This window comes from Pristis pectinata, chromosome 6 (assembly GCF_009764475.1).
Source record: "Pristis pectinata isolate sPriPec2 chromosome 6, sPriPec2.1.pri, whole genome shotgun sequence".
Classification (NCBI taxonomy): domain Eukaryota; kingdom Metazoa; phylum Chordata; class Chondrichthyes; order Rhinopristiformes; family Pristidae; genus Pristis; species Pristis pectinata.
In genome coordinates, this window is record NC_067410.1 from 100,974,881 (window position 1) to 100,990,777 (window position 15,897).

The following is a 15,897-nucleotide window of genomic DNA, read 5'->3' on the forward strand; positions in this document are numbered from 1 at the left end:
GCTAATATTGCCTGCAGCAGCAGATATGTGTGAAGTTGTACTGGGAAAAGAATCCAGTCAAAAACTGAAAGCCATTCCACTGTCTGATAACACAGTAAGCAGAAGAACTGGAGATATGGCAGAAGATATACAGAGCTAGCTGATAGCATGTCTTCAGCAAGTCAGATTTGCAATTCAGCTCGATGAAAGTACTGATGTTGCCAGCGCCATGCAGTTGTTGGCTTATGTTCGATATTGCTGGGAAGGAGAGGCTTTGCAAGACTTTTTGTTTTGCAAGGCACTCCCAGGGCATACAACCGGTGAAGAACTTTTCCGTGTGCTTGACACTTTTTTTGTACAATCGGCATTGGCGTGGACACAGTGTACTGGAGTATGCACGGATGGTGCTGCCGCAATGACGGGATGGAAGTCGGGTCTAGTCGCACGAGTGAAAGTAGCTGCTCCACATGTAGCAGCAACCCACTGCATGATTCACCGTGAGGCTTTGGCTGCAAAAGATATGGATGAAAATCTTGCGGATGTTTTCCACATGCATTAAAATCGTTAACTTTATCAAATCCAGGCCGCTCAATCATCGTTCGTTTGAAAACATATGCTGTGAAATGGAAGCCGAGCATAAGCATTTGTTGCTATATACAGAAGTCAGATAGCTGTCACGAGGCCGCGTTGTGCAGCGTGTATATGAATTGCGAGATGAACTGCTCATTTTTCTAAATGTGCATAACAGATCATTGGCACAGTTCATGACAGATGAGACATGGGTTGCCAGATTAGCTTATCTTGCAGATATTTTCAACATGTTGAACAGCTTAAATCTATCATTGCAAGGACCTGGCTCAAATGTTCTGAAAACACATGACAAAATCAATGCCTTCCAGAAAAAAAAACTATCTGGAAGGGAAGATGCGAGCAAGGCATCTATGATATGTTTCCGTTGCTGGCTAACTTTCTGACAGTGAACGAGACTAAGACAGAGGCCATTGCGAGCACAGTTTTGAACCATATTCAACAGCTGTCACGTTATTTTGATGAGTACTTCGGCAACGATGACATGAGCATGTTTGATTGGATTCTAAATCCGATTGAATGTATGCTTACTGATTTAACTGGATGTGAACAAGAAGAATTGGCTGAACTGTCATCTGACAGGACTTTGCGCTTGCAGTTCAACCAAATGTCACTGTTGTCGTTCTGGATAGCATGTTCCCAGGAGTATCCACTGCTGTCCGGCAAAGCCGTCAATGTTCTGTTACCATTTGCAACCACTTACTTGTGTGAAATAGCATTTTCTGTAGTCACTGCCATGAAAACCGAATACAGATCAAGACTGAATATGGAGGATGACATATGCATATGTTTGTCACACATACCACCACGTTTGGACAAACTCTTCAGTGCAAAACAGGCACAACCTTCACATTGAACTGAACACTGAAAGACACTGCTGGTAATTATCAGTGATTGAAATAGTCACTATTTCAATAGGGCCTATGTGCAGTAATTTAAGTGTTGTATGCATGAATTATCAATTGTTTGATTTTGTGGGATTTGGGGGCTCCACCATCTAACAGGGACATGTTCTGTGTGAGGGGGAGGGGGGGGGGGAACCACAGCATGTAAAAGGTTGAAAACCACTGCTCTATATGATTAATCCAGGCCTCTGGACAGCATGCCACGAACACCTTGTGTCTTCCTTTAGCATCCATTAACAAGAGAATCTTGAACACCCAATGCCATCTGCACTGTCTTGCACTATTATTGTTGTGAAGCCTACACCCTCACTTCATGTAGCATTTTACATTGGGTATTGCCTTAGGCAGGGAGGTGGGGGTGCAATTGGCAGATGAGCTAGAAATGCATCTACTTCAAACTCTTCCTTTTTCCCCCAACCAGAATGTGCAATATTCATACTAGAAAAGTTGACAAACTTCAAAACTCTTGATATTGGTCAGATAGGAATTTGATTTAACTCTTTAGCATAGCCTGACACTGGTGTCCTGGACTGGACAATGTTAGGGTGGGATACAGAACACTGAATCAGTATACTCCCTTGGAAGTTTTCCTCTCTCTTCATTTGGTGTCAACTGGCAACTACCTTCGTACAGGCACAGTTGGTGGCACATCTCCTGAAGAACCTTGCTTATGTGATGACTAAAACGAGTGCTGGTGATTCAGATATGCAAGAAGTTACTGTTCAAGTTCACCTTCCATTCCTCAGTACTCTTGCCTACCATTCATATCTGATAACTTCTTTACAGTCTATTGTCAATGCAGGAGCATAGTTTCCTTTTGAATTTCTGACTAAATTGCTGATTTTGAGTGGTTTCCATTGACTTCCCAAAAGCCATTACCAAAATAAAAACTGATGCCATAGCTTAATTGTAATCCCAGTTGATTTAGGTTCATTGAATCAAACAATTTACAGGAGGCCATTCAACCTATTGTTTGTGTTTGGCATAAAAGAACCTTTCAGCCTAATCCACCTTGCAATACTCAGGCCATAGTCCCATAGGGCCCAGCTTTTCAAGTTCATATCCAATTACTATTTAACCATGATGGAATGAAACTTTTCTGTAGTTAATTTCCAGACCCCTTTCACCTTCTGGGTGAAAACATTTTTCTTCATATAATCATCCTATTGATCTCTGACCACTGATTTTTGATGTGTCTCCAAGGAAAATAAATCCTTCCTATTTTCTTCATTTGGAGCTTTCATAATTCTGCGCTTCCCAATTCACATGTCTCTCAATTGACTTTGTTCCAAAGAAAACAACCCTAGCTTATGCAAACTTTCCTCATAGGTAAAATTTTCCAGGATTTACAATGTCTTCATAAATCTCCTTGACACACTCTCCAGTGCAATCATACCTTTCCTGCAATATGGTGATCAAGCTGTGGTCTAACTAATGTTGTATTTAGTTCTAGTTTAACTTTCTGGCTTTTATATTTGAAGTCTTGGGTGATAAAGGAAAGCACCTTATTGATCTGCTCTGCTGTGTTTGTGGACATACAATCCAAGTCGTCCTTGTTGCTCTACACCCCTCAATATCCCCCTCCCCCCATTCAGTGCACATTCTTACACCCTGTTGAGCATCACAAACATTACCTCACACTGCTGGATTAATTTCTATTGCCTTTTGTCTGCCCAACTGACCAGATCATCCTGATCCCCACTGCAATTCACCTACCACTGAAACAAGTCCATGGTGGATGCCATCTCCCTGGCCCTACATTCATCTCTCTGGAACATCTGGATAATAAGGACACCTACATCAGACTCCTACTTATTGACCATCACTCCACCTTCAATACCATAATTCCAAACTCACCTCCAAACTCCCAGACCAAGGACTCGGAACCACACTCTGCAACTGGATCCTTATGACCAATAGACTGCAATCAGTAAGGACAGACAGCAACACTTTGGCCATGATTGTCCTCAACACATATGCCCTGCAAGGCTGTGTCTTCAGCCCCTTACTTTACTTCCTATACACTCATGACTGTGTAACCATATTCTGCTTTAACTTCATCAACAGGCACAGTAATGTAGCAGTTAGTGTAATCTTTACAGCACCAGCGACTCAGGTTCAATTCCTGCCGCTGTCAGTAAGGAGTTTATACATTCTCCCCATGTCTACATGGGTTTCCTCCCACATTCCAAAGACATACAGGTTAGGAAGTTGTGGGTATGCTATGTTGGCACCAGAAGTGTGGCAACACTTGCAGGCTGTTGCCAGAACACTACACAAAAGATGCATTTCACTGTGTTTTGTTGTACATGTGACTAAAGATCTTATCTTATTACAAGTTTAGATATGACACTGCCATAGTGGGACAGATCTCAAACAATACAAGATGGAGTTCAGGAACAGGGCAGCAAAACAAAAGAGCTGGTCATGGACTTCAGGAAGCAGATCAGAGTACACATTCCTCTATACATCAATGGTGCTGAGGTGGAGCTGGTTGAGAACTTCATGCTCCAATGTGTAAATATCACCAATAGCTTGTCCTGGTCCAACCAACAGATGCCATGACCAAGAAAGCACACAGGTGCTTCTACTTCCTCAGGAGGCTAGAGAAATTTAACATCCCCATAGACCCCCACCAATTTTTATAGATACACAATAGAAAGCATCCTATCTGACACATCATGGCTTGTTATGTCAACTGCTCTGCCCAGGACCACAAGAAACTGTAGAGAGTTGTGGACATAGCTCAGTCTATCACAAAAACCAGCCTCCCCTCCATGGATTGTCTACACTTTCCACTGCCTAGGGGAAGCAGCCAGCATAATCAAAGACCCACCCATTCTCTCTTCTCTCACCCTCCATCAGGCAGAAGCTACAAAAGCTTTAAAACACACACCACCCAGCTCAAGGACAGCTTCTATCCCACTAAGATTCTTGAAATGGACCTCTTATAAGACAAAGATGAACTCTTGTTCTCTCAATCTACCTCATTGTGGCCCTTGCACCTTATTATCTACCTACATGGCACTCTGACTGTAAACACTATATTCTGCATTCTGTTATCATCACAATGTCAAACAAAGAGCAGGATTACAGAGAACTCAAATGCAGAACACTGGAGTCAGGATGCTGCCTCAGAACCAAATGCATGCAGCAACCAGGAGGAATCTTGCCTCAGGACTCTGAGGCAAAATCCCAACATGGAAACAGGATATCCTAGTAGAAAACAGCAAAACCAGGACTGCTCAACAGTTACCAGCTCTAAGCAGCCAAAAAAAAACACAACATATACCCAAAGATTGACCAATACTCTGGCAACTAATACTAGTGAGACCAGGGTTCTTATACTAGTCTCCTGATGGAACTCAGGTGTGTGTCATTATGTAATTAGTAGTGCATGGAAACCATGTACTGCACAACAAGGCACCATCAATGGGGCCAAATCGAAGACCAGCACTCAGAACCATGACTGTTATTGCTTTTCCCTTTGTACTACCTCGATGTACTTACGTTTAGAATGATCTGTTTGGATGGCATGCAAAACAACTTTTTTCGCTGTATCTCAGTACATGTGACAATAATAAACCAAATACTAATTACCGATTACCACCTGCATTCTAAAGCTTTCCTCCTCACTGTTAACCACATGGCCAATTTTTGGATCATATTCCAGCTTTGTTATTGTTACGGACTCAGTGAAAGTCCCTTTAAGATAGAGAGTGTGTGTGTATGTGTGTGTGGGGCGTGCTTACGTCAATAGAAGAAAAAGGACGTAATGACGTTGTTGAAGAAGTCAGAAGAAGAAGAAGGAGAGAGAGAGAGAAGGGAGAGAGACACCAGCCTGCTTGTTTTCTCTATCGATGGATGAGAAACAGTAACTGTGTTTGCCACTGAAATCCATGTATGGAAGTTGGAAGTAATCCGGTGGAGTTCACTTTGTTGCTGACCTGTAAAAGGAAACAGGTATTTGTGTGTGGACGACCACGATTCGGATGCTTTTCGGGGTGAGGAAGTCGCTACTGAGTAAACGCTGAAGTGTTGTTTGGGTTCCATCATGGAACATTTGGATTTCGTATTTACTCTCTCTATGTTTCCCTACATCTACGTCTTATCTTCTGACAACGGTGGTTGTTGAAGAAGCCCTTGCTCATGTTTCACTTTATGGCTTGCGGAACTGAACTTTAAGAACCATTCCGGAACTGGGAGTTTTGGACTTTGCCACACACACACACGACGAGTTTAGTTTTGGGGTTAACGTTCGAGGTTTAACATTTTTGAATTCTAACATACTAACATTTTTACTTTTATTTTACATATTATCATAAGTAGTGATTAATAAAATAGTTTTTAACACTGAATCATGCTCAATGTGTTTCTTTTGTTGTTGGTTCGTGACCAGCAACTTTTTTCGCTGTATCTCAGTACATGTGACAATAATAAACCAAATACTAATTACCGATTACCACCTGCATTCTAAAGCTTTCCTCCTCACTGTTAACCACATGGCCAATTTTTGGATCATATTCCAGCTTTGTTATTATGTCTCTTGCATTTCAGTCTAAATCCTTAATATGTATTACTGAAACCAAAGGGCCTGTGGAACTCCATTGTCAACGTTCTTCCCATCACAAAAACACCATTAACCATTACATTTTGCTTCTTGCCTCTGAAGCAATTTTGGAGCCAACTTGCTGCTCCCTCTTGGACTCAAGGAATTTTTACTTTTTTGATCAGCCTAGCATGTGTTCCTGCTAAAATCCAAGCATTTCATCGACCATCCTTGTTAACTCCACAAAAAAATTCAAGTAGGTCAGAGATGTCTTTCCTTTTAAAAATCCACAATGCATACCCCTGATTAATTGGTGCTTTCTTTTAATATGAAGGTTGTCCTTTAGAGTACATTTGAATAAATTGACTATCTCCAAAATTGGTCAGATGGATTCCAATAATTTGACCATCTGAAATTACATGGTTTATCCCTCTTCCCTGTTTAAACAGCAGTGTGACAGAAGCAATTTTTATCGATGCACCATAGAAAGCATCAAGGTTTGGTATGGCAACTGCTCTGCCCGTGACCGCAAGAAACTACGGATAGTTGTGGACATAGCTTAGCATATCATGGAAACCAGCCCCCCTTCCGTGGACTCTCTCTATACTTCTCACTGCCTCAGTAAAGCAGCCTGCATAATCAAAGATCTCTCCCATCACAGACATATCTTCTCCCTCTCCCATCAGGCAGAATTTACAAAAGCCTGAAAACACGTAGCACCAGGCTCAAGGACAGCTTCTTTCCCACTGTTATAAGACTGTTGAATGGTTCCCTCGTACAACAAGATGGACTTTTGATCCCACGATCTACCTCATTATGACCTTGACATACAAGAGATTCTTCTGATGCTGGAATCTGGAGCAACACACAAAATGCTGGAGGAACTCAGCAGGTCAGGCAGCATCTATGGAGGGAAATAAACAGTTGACATTTCAGGTCGAGACCCTTCATCAGTCATTCATCAGTTCCTCCAGCATTTTGTGTGTGTTGTTCATTATGACCTTGCACCTGATTGACTACCTGCACTGCACTTTCTCTGTAACTGTTACACTTTATTCTGCATTCTGTTATTGTTTCCCCTTGTACTACCCCGACGACCTGTTGTAATGAATTGATCTGTTTTTCACTGTACCTTGGTATATGTGACAATAATAAACCAATTTATAAACCAATTTATTTACCAATTTCCCAATCAGAAGTTCTCCAATTACCCAGCACATCTCCCCTTACAAGGGAGAATCCAAAAATAATGTTCCAAGCTTCCACAATTTCCTCCCTTGCTTTTTTAACTGCTTATGACAGATTTCATCCAGGGCTGGTGATTTATTCATTTTTAATGATGATAAACTGTCAATACTTCCTCCTTTGCCCATGTTTATCCCATCCATTTGCCTTACTTACAACATATGAACCTCACTCACATCTATCAGTGCCTCTTTAAGGATACGTTTTTGGTTTCTAATAGACCCTGATCTTTCCTTAGTGATCTTTTTGCTTTTTATGTACTTAGAAAATATATTTGGATCTTCTTGCCAATATTTTTAAATATCCTCTTTTTGTTTTCCTAATTTCCCTCTTAATTTCATTCCTACACTTTGTAGCTCTTCTAGGCTTTCTGTTGATCTCCTGATGTCTGAGGTAAACTTCCCTGTTTTGCCTTCCCCTACCCTCCATGCACCTGCCATCCAGGAGATTCTACCCTTTTTCTTTGTGGGCACATGTTTGATCTGAACGCCTTGAAACTCCTTCTTAAATCCCATCCAAGTAGCTGTTTCCATTTCACTTTTGTGAAGTTGCTCATCAGTCTAGTATAAATAGCCTTAGTCCAATTTAGAGCCTGTAGTCCTTTTTTACTGTGGTATTAGTGAACTTTCTCCACCCCTGTGATGGATCAAAACTATTCAGCTCATATGACAGATCATTTCAGAATGAAGAAGTATTACAGCTAATCATTCTGAATTCAGTGCTGTTAAAATCATGATTAGGCTTCAAATCCAATGATTTTTGATAATGCCAGGGGACAGACAATGTACACAGACTAAATGAGGCAGGACATATTCAAGGACTTTGCAGATGGTGGGGTTAGAATCTGTTAGATCAGCCATCATTGATTTTAGTCACATTATGAGTGATCTCCCTATCTTTGAAATCTTCTTGCTATCTCCATTTCTGGCTTCTTGAGCATCTCCAACTTTAATCCCTGCCAACGGTGGCCTGGTTATCACATGCCTTCAGCTCTGAAATCCCTCCCATAACCTCTCCACCTCTCTAGCTCTCTAATGTCCTTTAAAGACACTCCTCAAAACCTACAGTATGTGGCCTAGTGTTCAGTTTTATCTGAAAATGCTTCCTGAAAATGGCACTGCATTACTTCACTGCATGTAAAGTTCTACGTACATGTATAAAATGTATTGAGATACAAGAAACTGCAGGTGTTGGAATCTGGAGCAAATCACGAACTACTGGAAGAATTCAGTGGGTCAGGCAGCATCTGTGGAAGTAAAGGGGTGGTTGACATTTTGGGTCAAAACCCTGCGTCAAGACTGAGTTTTAGAAGGAAGATAGCTAAGATACAGGAAGTGAGAGGGAGAGCTGAGACCGGCTGGTAGGTGATCGCTGGAACCAGATGAGGTGTGATATGATGGGCACATGGAGCCGGGTGGGGGAGTGGGGGAGTGGGGAGTGTTGAGACAGAGGCTGTTAGATGAAAGCAGGCAAGGGAGGGATGATGAACAGATCGAACCAGATAGGGGAGGGGATAGTAAAGGTGAACTAAGGGAAAAGAAGTGAACTAGATGGAAACAGGTGGGGGAGGGTAGGGGGAGGGTAATGTCCAGCTAACGAGTAGGGGGGAGGGATGGAAAAAGGTAGGGAGAGGCAGCCTGAGTGGACTGGTGGGAGTGGGAAAGATACACAGGGGATTTGTGCTACCTGAAAGTGGAGAATTCAATGTTCATACCATTGGGTTCTAGGCTACAGAAGAGGAATCTGAGGTGTTCAGGTTTAAAATAACATTGTTGCTCTTTTGTTGACTGCTTCCGATCGTGCTGACAGAATCCCAACATGAAGAGTACTCAGGTGTGCCACCCACACCGGAAATACAGAGTGATCCTCTGTTCATGCTCCCTTGCCTTCGCAACCCTATGAAGGCAGGGTTCTCTTGCCAAGGACTCACCAATGTTATTGAAGCTGACGGGATAGGTAATAATATTCTGGAATTTCTGCCAAGTGCAGAAGAAATTTCTGCTTGACGAGACTGACCTTTCAATTTTCTGTAGGTTTTTCCAGCATTCAAATAATGCAGAAAAATGCAATTGACTTAACTGACGGTTCTTCAACAGCTGTTACATCATTTTATGTGACTTAATATTTACCCATCCATAAAGTGAGACTTCCATGGTGCACCTTGCAGTCCTAATTCCTTATTCACTTCTCAGAAGTCCAAAATTTGCAACTACTTGTAGGTAAACTTAGCATGGAACCAACACAGCTCAACATTGGGTACTGCTAACTCTGGCTGCTCATAAGTGATTACTTCCTCCATTCATCCACTTGGTTCTGACCTTCAATGTGAAAGTACAAAACAAGGAACAAATTAATAAGCTGCAGTGATTACATGGCATAAACAGGTTTCCAGAGCAAATGAATTTTTAACATAAAAATATTTTTAAGACAAAATTATTTTTAACACAACAAGTTGGAAATAGTCCACACAGATTTTAAAACAATAGCTATTCTTGACAAAGCTCATAGACTTGAATAAGTATGAGCATGTTTTATGTTCTATGCTCTGTGTCAAAAAGGGTGCTCTCAAACTTTGGGACCATAAGCTTACCACCTCCAGACACAGACCGGGCATCTTAAGCACTCACAACTCGTGTGAAACAGGAAATCGTGGAAACACCCAGCAGGTTGGGCAACGTTCCAGAGAGCGAAAAAATAAGTTGACAGTTAAGCTGTTGTCAAAAATAATGGGTTGGATAAACAGAAGCAGTTTGAGACAGCTGAACTATAAATTCTAGCGGTCCATGTTACATACTGGAATGAACAGAGTAGTTATATGATTATTGATATCAGTCAGCAAACTGCTGGTGGAGATGAAGCAGGTAGTGAGGCTGGCATGAGAACATAGAATGTAGAACAGTACAGCACACAAACAGGCCCTTCAGCCCACCATGTCTGCACTGACTGTGATGCCAGTCCAACCAATCCCATCGGCCTATGCATGGTCTGTATCCCTCTGTTCCCTGCCTGGTTTCTGACGAAGAGTCTTTAACTCTGACAAAGGTTCTTTAACATTAACTCTGTTTTTCTTCCCACAGATGCATCCTGACCTGTTGTATTTACAGCATTTCCTGTTTTTATTGCTGAATTAGAATAAATGTGTCAATGAAATTATTGTAGAGGTACAGCGAAATAAGGAAAAGGTGAATGGAACTGATGGATTGCTCCTCTGGGGACTGGCATGGACTTGATGGGCCAAATGGCCTCTTTTAGTTGTTGTAAGAAGATAATCTGCACCGCCTTAAGCGAACCAGAAAACACTTGCAGGTGTGTACGGGACAAAGTTGCTCTGAATTTATTTGTTCATGGGAATGGAGACTGTTTGTTATTTGTGACTGAAAAGCAAAACTCTGCAAATGCTGGAAATCTGCAGTTAAAACAGCAAATGCTGGAGCCACTGAGCAGGTCAGGCAGCCTGTGTAGAGAGAGGAGCAGTTAAAGTTTCAGGTTGATTGCCCAACTGGACCTGCATTCATACTGTTTCGTTCTCCACAAATACTGCCTGACCTGCTGAGTATCTGCATCATATTCTGTATTTATCACTCAGTGTGGGTGTCTGTGTTTGTTGTGCTTAATCTCCAGTATGACTAACAGAAGGAGAATGTATTCCGATAGTGATAAGATACCTTTATTAGTCACATGTACATCGAAACACACAGTGAAACGCATCTTTTGTGTAGAGTGTTCCTGGGACAGCCTGCAAATGTTGCCACGCTTCTGGTGCCAACATAGCATGCCCACAACCTCCTAACTCATACATCTTTGGAATGTGGGAGGAAACGGGAGCACCCAGAGGAACAGGGAGAACGTACAAACTCGTTACAGACAGCGCTGGGAATTGAATCCGGGTCACTGGCGGTGTAGTAACGTTACGCTAACCACTGATGCAGGAGGACTACTAGGGTCAGAGGACACCTGATCATGAGGATTTCTTTCCCAGGAGCCAGGCTCCTCTCTCTTGTGGACCTAGAAACAATGCATCCAGAGCTTAAGGTGTTATGCTGGCAGAGGTCTCTTCATCTGCAGAGTTCCTACCTCGAAGCCCAATCAAGCTGCGTTGCCTTTCAATGTGAAGGTCACCATCACCCTGAATTTCTTGCCTCCTGATCAGTCCAGGTCACATTGGCTGATGCCTGTCAGAGTTCACAGTTTGTTGCTCACTGCTGTTGGAGGAGACCAGGGATGTTCCTCACATCGGGAGAGGGGAATTCACCCTTTCTCCTTTTGGAGCTGAGAGTGTCATGAGCATACAAATTTATGAGGATTGCATGCTTGGACTCATAGGTATTGGCATTGGTTTATTGTTATCACATGTACCGAGATAGAGTGAAAAGCCTTAGTTTTGCATGCCATCCAGACAGATCATTCCATACATGTACATTGAGGTAGTAAAAAGTAAAACAAGATGCAGATTTCTCTAACTTCTGGTTCTCCAACCTGATGGCCTCAACATCAATTTCTCTAACTTCCAGTAACCCCTCCACTTCTTTTTCTTCCCCTTCCCCCCCAGTCCTTTGTCTTCCCTTATTCCTGTAGCTCCCTTCCCCCACCTTGATGACCTGCCCATCTCCTCTCCTCTCCTCTCCTCCCCCAGCCTTCATTCCATTGTCCACTGCCCTCTCTTACTGGATTCCTTCTTCTTCAGTCCTTTGTCTGTTCTACCTATCACCTCTCAGCTTATTACATCTTCCACCCCCACTCCCCAGCCACCTACCTTCCCCCCTCACCTGGACTCGTCCATCACCTGAACTCACCTGCCACCTGCCTGTGTGTGCTCCTCCCCCTCCCCCCACCTTCTTATTCTGGCTTCTGCCCTCTTCCTTCCCAGTCCTGATGAAGGGTCCCGACCTGAAACACCGACTGTTTATTTCCCTCCATGGATGCTGCCTGACCTGCTGAGTTCCTCCAGCACTTTCTGTGTATTGATGCAAAATATAGTGTTGCAGTTATAGAGGAAGTGCAGTGTGGGCAGACAAACGAAGTGCAAGGGCCACAACAAGGTAGATTGGGAGATCAATGTTCATCTTTTAGCGTATGAGAGGTCCATTGAAGAGTCTGATGGCAGTGGGATAGGAGTTGTCCTTGAGTCTGGTGTTCTCAGGCTTTTCTAACTTCTGCCTGGCGGGAGAGGGGAGAAGAGAGAGTGACTAGGGTAGGAGGCATCCATGGTTATGTTGGCTGCTTTCCCGAGACAGCGGGAAGTGTAAACGGAGGTGAGGTTGGTTTGCGTGATGAACTGGGCTGTGTTCACAACTCTCCACAATTTCTTGCGGCCTTGGGCAGAGTAGTTGCCATACCAAGCTCTGATGCATCTGGATGGCGCACCTGTAAAAACTGGTGAGAGTCATGGGGGGTGTTCCAGTCTCCACATCTGACCACCCCTCAGTAGGCTTCATGAACTGTAGACACTATCACTCCCTGAATGTGCAGTGCTGCAGAACCGCCAATAACAAGGCCCCTGTGTCCACTGTCACATCAGCCTTTTCAGGTATGTCCCTGACCCACAAACACAGACTGTGCCCCTGTGTCCTCAGGCTACTTTCTCCTACCCCTGCCCAATTGTGACCACCCCCATGACTCCACTCTGACCCATGTTACAATCAGGTGAGTTGCCTGTGCTTTGTGGCCGCTGCAGCCAATTAAACAGAGACCGAGCTATAAGCAGAACATCTTTTACTGATGGTAGTAATTATCAACTAAGCAGCAGTGTTTGGTACAACAATGTTTCAAGATCATACAATAGGGTACAGTCAGTTCCTAAAGGTAAACTTACATAAATTTACACAACATGTAAGTTGCCTGTCTTGAGACAGACAGTACACTGCTTCTGTTTAACCAAAGCTTGGCTTCAATCCTGTTGTACCTCCCAATCCCATGTTATTCCGCTGGGCTTCTGGCCAAATGACACAAGCGCCAGTCTGTGACAGGAACGTCCAGTTAATTTTGCCTTTGTCTTTGTTTGGACCTCACAATTTAGTCTCAAATACTTTTCCTCACCAATCTGTTCCACATTATTTACATCCTTGTACAAATTCTTGGTCACTTCGTTTAAAAAGCCGGGGTTTTGCCCAGACTCTCCCGTTTCCTCTGTGATTAGTCTTTACACTTCTTCTGCAAAAAACGAGCTGAGCAGCTACGTGGGTTGATCCACCGCTGACATAAGTTGCTGAAGGTTAGTATTAATGCAGCCTGAGGAATTTGTGCAGCCTAGGCTCTGCAGAGAGCCTCTATCATGTGTCCAAAACTGTGCCATGATCAGAGCCCACTCTGGGCAACTCAGTTAACAGTCACTTTTAGATAGGATGAACAAAACAGATGGAATAGCTTCATATCTATAAAAGCATGAAATTGGAGAGCAGGAGCAATACATATGGTGAAGAGAATATGGCACCATAGAAAGCACCCTATCTGGATGCATCACGGCTTGGTACGGCAACTGTTCTGCCCAGGACCACAAGAAACTGCAGTGAGTTGTGGACACAGCCCAGCGCATCACGGAAACCAATCTCCCCTCCTTGGACTCTGTTTTTACCGCTCACTGTCTTGGTGAAGCAGCCAGCATAATGAAAGACCCCACCCACCCGGTTCATTCTCTCTTCTCTCCTCTTCCATCGGGTAGAAGATACAGGAGCCTGAGGGCACGTACCACCAGGCTTAAGGACAGCTTCTACCCCACTGTGATAAGACTATTGAACAGTTCCCTTATACAATGAGATGGACTATGACCTCACGATCTACCTTGTTGTGACGTTGCACTTTATTGCATTGCACTTTCTCTGTAGCTGTGACACTTCACTTTGTACTGTTATTGTTTTTACCTGTACTACCTCAATGCACTCTATACTAACTCAATGTAACTGCACTGTGTAATGAATTGACCTGTATGATCGGTATGCAAGACAAGTTTTTCACTGTACCTCAGTACAAGTGACAATAATAAACCAATACCAATACCAATATCAAAAATGATCATGATTTGTGCTTCAGGAAGGTCTATCCTTCTCCTCCATACACCTGGTGCTTGAGAAAGTTGTTGGGTGTGTAGTGATGTCATGCACATTGACAATTGCAAGACTTGTTTTAGGGCATATATCCAGTTTACAATCAGCATGGGCCCCGAACCCATTTAGACAAAGGGCTTGACCCTATCTGGCCTACTGCCAGGACATCTGGTAGAGGAGGTTCTTCTAGAATACTTTCTCCATGATTGCTTATCGCTCTCAATCCCCATAGCTTCCCCTCCCCAGTCTAATCAGAGCCTCCCCTTCTGCTGCTCTTCTGATGTACACAGTGGTACCTCAGATCCCTCCTAGCACTGCCTCCCATTGACCTTCCACCTGCCTTGATCATCTTCCTCCCCATTTTTCTGCAGCACCAGTCTACTGATGCTCCATCCCACATTCCAATTTCCTAGGAGATTCCTGAACCTCTCAGATAGTCTCACCAATCATCTGCCCCCAACAATCTTCTCCCAGTCACCCACGGATCATAAATGTTCCTGAACACACTCCCTGAAGATTTCTTTCTTCTCCCTGGCTTCCACTGACTTTCTTCCTACCTTAATGTTTTTTTTTTCCACTCCTAATCTCCCCAGTCCTCTTCTGCTTCCCCTTGATGAGAGAGCACAGATCATGGGCCCACATGGCAGTGTACACGTGTAGCACAAGAACATAAAATGCTGGAAATACTCAGCAGGTCAGGCAGCGTTTGTGGGAGGAGAAATAGAGTTCACGTTTCAGGTCAGAGACCCTTCGTCAGAATGGAAAAGAAGGCAAAGGAAGCTTGTCGAGCTGCAGGGGGTGGGGTGGTGTGGATGAGAGGATCCCTTTGATGGGGTAAAATTGGGGTGACCGGGGGATAAAGTGAGTAAGAATATAGACAAAAGAACATGGGAGTTGCAGAATGCAGAGCAGGAGGACATGACCAGCAGCTCCCAGAGGAAAAAAAGAAATAAAAAAAGGACCAAAAAAGGAAAAACTGAGCTAATATCATAAATGACACACACATGTACTGCTTTGATCTGCTGATTCCAATGTGCTTGATACTTTGGATATTGTGTAACTTGGAATATCATTTCCTGGTGCCCTTGAGACTCCCACGCACTGAAGAATGTCATGCCTGAAGAACGTCATCACACACTTTAAATCCTCTTTGAAAGCAGTCCGTGAAATGTAAAGATTTGCTGATTGTATCACAAGTTGACAGGGTGCACGCACAGTTTACAAGCTGTGTGGGCTTTGAACCCAGAAGACTGGGTTACTTGGTTACCCAAACGACCTGGACCAACCTGGACAGCTGCTGGGGCAACTGAAAGAGAAGATTTTCACAGGATGGGCCAGTTTTTCCAACCAGAAGTTCCTGTTTTCTGTTCAGATGCTTGGAGGCCTCCGACTCTCTCAACCCCTCCCCATTGCAAAGGAAAGTGAGGAAAATGCAAAACAGTGCAAGACATAAAAGTTACTATAAGTTACAAAATAAATAAATAGTCCAAAAGAGAAATAACGAGGTAGTGTTCATGGGTTCAAGAACTGTTCAGAAATCTGATGGCAAAGTGGAAGAAGCTGTTACTAAAACATTGAGTGTGGGTCTTCA